Source organism: Bactrocera neohumeralis, unplaced genomic scaffold (assembly GCF_024586455.1).
Source record: "Bactrocera neohumeralis isolate Rockhampton unplaced genomic scaffold, APGP_CSIRO_Bneo_wtdbg2-racon-allhic-juicebox.fasta_v2 cluster11, whole genome shotgun sequence".
In the NCBI taxonomy this organism is placed as follows: Eukaryota; Metazoa; Arthropoda; class Insecta; order Diptera; family Tephritidae; genus Bactrocera; species Bactrocera neohumeralis.
In genome coordinates, this window is record NW_026089624.1 from 15,394,390 (window position 1) to 15,401,747 (window position 7,358).

A 7,358-nucleotide genomic window follows, 5' to 3' on the forward strand; every position below is an offset into this window, starting at 1 on the left:
GTGTATCTTTCCTAATAAGACGTTGGCGTTTCGCTGTGGCTTCGTTTTGCAGCACTTACACTTGGCTGCGCCGTTGAGAATCTTCTCTTCAAATGACGATGCGCCGTTGTGCTATTACGTGCACGTTTGCGCTGCCGTTGATCGTTGAAGATTCTCGTCGTTCGTGTACTATACTTGTACACCCTTGCCACTGCGTCGACGTTTTATGTCGTTGTAGGCGTATGGATAAATAAATTCCACTTCTGAGATGTGAGGTATCGATCAAAATAAAACACCGTTTATTAACCGAGTATATTTATATTTAATTAAGAATATTAGAATGTTTAATTTAGTATATAATTCAAAGAATATTAAACGTAAAGTTCCAAAAACCAAAGTTGCGCGTCTTATTTCCTCGCGTTCGCTCTCGATACTGCCTCGCAAGCATCCCTCGTCGTGCCACCTGTTGCTCATTTCGTAGGCTTGCCATCTATCGTTGACATATACATAATCCATTGTTATATACATTGTCACGCCTCCACTGGTATCCGACCAGGGAGATTTTCATTATAACCTCTCCGTATCTTCCAATAAAATTGTTATGTTGAAGTGAACAAAAAAATACTTATATATATTGCCTCCTAAAAGGAGTGGCTATTAAAAATAAGTGGTAAGTTATCTAAATGGTTAGAAACAAATTAGTTAAATGTTTGTGGATATAAAAGTTAAAAATATATGTGTAAATTATAAATCGGAGAAACACGCATTTAAAGTTCAAAAATTCAACTATTTAAAATTTCGTGTTTCTCCGATTTATACAAGTGTTAGTGTTACCATATTTTCTTATGGATTAAAAATAAGAAAAAAGAAAGATTATTATCAATACAAAATTCATTATCGTGTGATGAGTAATATAAAATTTTTCAGAATTTTCAATATCTTGATAAATCCCGGTGTTGGATCGGCCAGAGTTATTTTTTGTTTTTTTCTTGAAGAACTCGAAAGAACTGACCAGGGTTATTGTTTTGAAGGTCCCCAATGCAGAAAGAAATTCTATGCGGAAAACTAATATGTTAGTTCTTTCCTGTCATTGGGGTATTATTTGTTTCCTTATTTCTTTTGATTCTTCTGTAAAATATGTACGTAAGGTAGCATTGATTATTAGTTAGAATGCAACCCTTTTGTTATTGTGTGAACAAAAATAATTGAACAAAAGGAAAATATTGAAAGTTAATTTTGCACTATTTAATATATTTATTTATTTATTAAAGGAAATACAATTATGAATAATTATACTACTTATAAAATATAACAGCACTAGCGACAGGGCCTTCGGCTGAGGGATTAAATTAATTTGTACATTTAATTATCAAATGTTAGTTATGAGTTAGGGTTGTGACTAATGTTGAAGTATTATATATAATATATATATATTTGTATATATACATATATACAAATGCTTAATCTATAATTTACAATGTGAATGCTTACTATTAGAAGTAGTCATGTGCAGAAATTTACTTAATTTTAAGTTGTAGTGTATGATATATAGTATGCAAAGCTGTGATAATGATATTAGGTTGATTTTAGATAAGGAGCTTTAATTGGGCTCTGGAGATGAAGTTGTAGATATTTTTTATGTTGGCACTTGTTGGTTCTTGGAGAAGTTTCGAAGGAGAGGTGTCAATGAAATCTCGTCGTATGTTACAAAGCGTATGACAGAGGTTTAATTTGTGTTCTACGGGGTTTAGTGAACTGATGCATAGCCGGCAACCAGGCGTTATGTTCCGATCCAGAATATGTTGGTGAGTTAATATACAGTGTCCTAAGCGAAGTCTCGTGAAAATTTTGGTCTTCGGGATGCTGCATGCGGAAGGGTATGCTGCTTTCTATGATCGGGGTTTATGAGTCGATAGCGGTTGTCAAAAGAATCCCATGCCTCTCTCGCTTCAAAATTTAAATAGTTTCTTACAAATCGCAAAATGTCCTTGCTTTCATAAGTTTTCACGAAAATGCATGGACTAAGAGTGACGTTTTTTGCTTCTTAATCAGCGAATTCATTACCTGGAATGCCACAGTGGCCTGGAATCCACATTAGTTTAACTTTTCTTTGGCCATAAATTAATTTGTCCCAAATTTCTCTGATTAGAGGGCTACTGTTGGATGTATTTTGAATGGCTGTGATTGTTGCAAGACTGTCGGTACATATTACTAATTTGTCTTTGCAAATCGATGTCCATTGGATAGCTTCTTCCGAGCATGGCGATAAAAGTAACCCCTTTTTAATAATTTTCGAGTTCTCCGAAACCACTGCATAAGCGATGTTGTGGGAGTTTTTGGAGCCATCTGTGTAAATGAATTTCCATCCTTTTGCAATGAGCACTCTTTCGCGATGCATGAAGAGTTGTTTATATACCTCACCATTCGTGGAAGCTTTGTTCTATCTCATTAATTTGTCTTCTATAACAGAAGAGGGAAGAGTCCATAGTGGGTGTTTGCTAATATTTGAAGGCTTAGGTGCAAGGGGTATATCAATTTCATGGACATACTTTAGGACAAGGTGTATAGTTGAAGGGATCTTGAGTGTTCGTTTGCGTGGTGTGGCTGACCGTATGTCGTTGAGGAAATTAGCGTTAGTGCCTAGATATACCTTTGGTATTAGCTGCAATGTGTTAGACTTCAGTCTTTTGTTTATATGTGGCATTCCGGATTCAGCAAGTATGCTTATGGTGCTGGAGGCTGAAAATGCCCTTAGGATTCTTCTTACTGCCATGTGATAAGGTGCATAGAGTTTTTTTAACTCGCTGCCTGCATGATGCCCATAGATTGGTAGTCCGTAGTCAATAACCGATAAAATTAGAGATATCACGACGTTGATTATTATTGTAGGATGAATGAATTAACGTCGTGAGGATAAGAACTGAATTATATTTAACCTTTAAAAAAGTTTTTCCCTTATATACAAACAATGTTTTTTGAACTTAAACTTAGAATCGAAAATAAGTCCTAAAATTTTAATTTAATTTACAGTAGGTATTCTTATGTTCTTAAAATTGATATTAATATTATTACAGTTTCTTTTACGACAGATGTGTAAGATGTTACATTTATCTAGTGATAACTTAGCGCCAGATGTGAGAGACCAATTAGATATATTATTAAGTATTTCCATAAATGTTAGTTTGACGTTATTCAAATCAAGATGTTTTGAAAATATCAGAATATCATCTGCATACATACAATGGTCGACTTGGTAATTTGATAGTATCTGGCTGATTTCATTGAATACAATAATAAATATGACTACAAATAAAGGGGAACCTGGAGGAACTCCGTTCTCTAGCGGAGAACAGTGGGAAAAACTATTGTGAACTTTAACCCGAAATTTGCGATTAGTAAGAAAATTTTTGAGGAGATTGTATATTTTCGATCCTAATTTCCAATTTGCTATTTGTTTTAGAACTTTGTGAAGACCGATACGATCGTAAGCTTTTTCAAAGTCTAAGCTTAAGCAAGTAACGTGCCCCTTGTTGGAAATAACTTTGGAGCAATGGTGTTCGAAGAGTAAAAGGGCGTCTATTTTACCTTGGTTTTTTCGGAAAACGACTTGGTTGTGAGTGATTAGTCTATTCTTTTCTGCGTACCACATCAATCGTTTAGAGATTATTTTCTCCAAGACCTTTCCTAAACAAGATAGCAGCGAAATAGGTCTATAGCTCGTAATTTCTGAAGGAGGTTTTCCATGTTTAGGTATTGGAATGATTGCAGCTATTTTCCAACTTTGAGGATATATACCGTCTGAAAGTATTTTATTGTAAAGATTAACTATTCTATTTTTAACGTCTTGTGGGATGTTTCTTAGCATGTCATTGGAAATCCTGTCTAAACCAGGAATTTTACCCTTGGAAATGGAAATTGCGTCATCAAATTTGGCAGTGAAAATATTTGATTCTAAATTTAGCGCTGAATTGCTAAGGTTGTCGTTAGGTGGAATTATATGGCTTAGAGATTTTTGTTTTTCAGCCACAAACTGTTTAGTAAAAGTAGAGTCACAAGAATAGGAGCTCCAGTACGAGGCGAACGCGTTTGCTATAGATTGGGTGTTCAAATAATTAATTGTACTAGGCTTTTTCCTGCCAGACAAGCGTCTTATATCTCGCCAAACCTGTTGAGGAGAGGTTTTCGGATTGATATTTTCAGTAAATTCTTCAGAACTATTTTTCTTTTGTCTAGAAAATTACGTGTTTCTTTATACTTATACCAGCTTTTGCGTTTAGTGATCTATGATTTTCTAGTTCACTGTTCCACCGTGGCTTATATCGGAGTTGGTACGTATTTTTGGTTTGAGGTATGGTGTGATGTGCTGATGAACACATTATTTTCCGTATATGTGCAGCCTCTTGGTTGATATTATTAGAAACAATATACTTATTAGATATTGATGAGCAAAGATCTTTGTAACTCTTCCAATTAGCTTTGTTGGTTATAAAAATTGGTTTGAACTTTTTAATTGACGTTACTGCGTGAAAACCGACTTCTGTATTCAATGGGAAATGATCACTTCCATGAAGGTCACTAAGGAGTTTCCAAGAACATAAAGGAAAAATATTGGAGGAACATGTGGTAACATCTACATGAGTGAAAGATTGTTGGGTGGAGAAGTGTGTAGGGCTACCATCGTTTAAAACTATGAGATTACTGCATAATAAGGCATCTTCGATTTTTGTACCTCTATCGTTTGATAAAGGGGACCCCAAATCGGGCTCCATGAGTTAAAATCACCCATCCGGAGTATAAGACTTTGTGGTGTATTCAAAATGTGTAAGATGTCTGAGGAGGAGAAATTTTGTTTAGGTGGAATGTAGGTATTAAATATTGTTAGTTTCGGGTTGATTAGTATCTCAACCGCGATAGTGAGTAAGGTATTATCCGTGAAAGCCATTTTACGTGGCATATTCTTTTTTACCAAAATTGCCACACCTTGCTTGCTGTATTGGTACGACGGTTATTAAAAAATATCCATTGTAGACACATTGAGGTTTCTGCTTCTTCTTAATTGGCGTAGACACCGCTTACGCGATTATAGCCGAGTTAACAACAGCGCGCCAGTCGTTTCTTCTTTTCGCTACGTGGCGCCAATTGGTTATTCCAAGCGAAGTCAGGTCCTTCTCCACTTGGTCCTTCCAACGGAGTGGAGGTCTTCCTCTTCCTCTGCTTCCCCCGGCGGGTACTGCGTCCTCACTTGCGTGAACTTCTACATATGACTCACATGGAGGTTTAGGATAGATATTATGACGTACATGTGTTTCTTGTAAACATAAGACTGAATGTTTCAAATCTTCAATAATTAGCTGCAATTCGTGATAATTATTGAAATATCCGTGGATGTTCCACTGCAAAATTGAAATCATAGAAAAAATAACTTAGGCAATATTATATTATAACAATTATATTGTTATGTATGTGTAAATATGTATTATTGTGGGTCTTGCTTATTAGTTGGTGATGGTAATTTGTTGTATGCAAGTTAACGGCAGCAGCCACACAGAGATCTAATCTTCTATATAAATAAAAATGAATTGTTGTTCGTTAGTCTGATTAAAACTCGAGAACGGCTGGGCCGATTGAGCTGACTTTGGTTTTAAAATGTTTGTCGTAGTCCAGGGTAGGTCTAAACGGTGAGCAAATAAGGAAAAATTACGAGTAAGATAGACTAAAACGACAATTCCATTTTCCCATATCAAAGTTGACCACTTACTTGCTGTCAAACATTTGACGGTATTTGTACTCTCAGTTCCACTCGAATTGAAGAACGCATTAAAACAAGACTTTTGAATCGACAACATATAATCAACTTTGCTCATAACATCGTGTATTTAAATTTCAATTTCAAATTTCAAAATATATAAATATAATTAATGTGTTGACATGTTTGATGGTGCCGACCTTACAGTGTTACCAACTCTCAAAAATTCTTTTATTATAATAACGGGGCATCTCTGCCTGTGCAGACTCCACATTGCTCATTCCTTAATAGATATAGAATACTACATAGTTTGCTATATATCGTAAGCTAGAAGCTGTCTCTTCAGCAGTTTAACAGCGCAGTTTTCATTTATATGAAAATTTCGAAGAGGCAACATATCCCATTTCCACATATGCCGACGGCATTTTATGTAATATGAATATTAGAAGAGCGAGTTAAGACGGTTGTGTTATATTATAAAAATAAAGTACATTTTCAAAATAACATTAAATATTTAGTTTAATATTGTTAATTTATAGAAATATTATGGAAATTGGGTTGGGAAGTCTTAAACTTAATAAACTTATACAAGTATAAATCAGAATATCATTTCTCATTTTAAATTTATTATTTTAATTGGTATATTAAAGTTATGCCACAATTATCATATAGTAGTCAAAAAATATAAATTCTTATTTTTCCCAGAAATACATTTGTAAAAAAAGGATCTTTGTCCTTTGTTAAACGTAAAAACATTACAATTAACTACTAACATGCGAGTGTTTTTGCAACAAGATCAAACTGCGACTGTGTTTTCGAAGCAGTTGCTGGATATTGGCAATGGTAAGGTCGCAGATGACAGCTCGACCGGATTAATGACTTTTCCCACAGATTTTTGTCACTTCACAGAAAAAGGAGCTTATTCAGCGTGTTTTTCCGGACATTAAACAACAATATAATAACCACGATTGGCTAAGTGAACGAGCAATATTGGCAGCAAAAAACAAAGATGTCGATGATCTCAATGCTACTATTCAGAATTTCCTTCCAGGAGAGTTGTTTACGTACAAATCAGTTGACACGGCCACAAACCAGGATGACGTAGTCAACTATCCTACAGAATTTGTAAATTCATTGAACTTGCCTGGACTACCACTATACAATTTGAAATTAAAAGTAGGGTCAGTTGTCATCATGCTGCGTAATATTAATCAACCTCGACTTTGCAATAGAACGAGATTGGTTGTGAAGAAACTCATGAATAACATCATCGAAGCTAAAATAATCAAAGGAAAATACATGGGAGAGGATGTCTTAATCCCACGAATACCTATGATTCCAACGGATTTGCCATTTGATTTTAAGAGGTTGCAATTTCCCGTGCGTCTGGCGTTTGCGATGACCATAAATAAATCGCAAGGCCAATCGTTGCAAGTTTGCGGAATAAACTTAGAGTTTCCCTGTTTCGCACATGGACAATTATACGTTGCGTGTTCGCGTGTCGGAAAACCAACATCTTTATTTATTTACGCACCGCAAAAAAAATTAAAAATATTGTTTACCAGAAAGCACTATATTAATTTACTCTATATGATCATAACTTTTGTATTTAATTTAAGCAAAGATTTGTTTA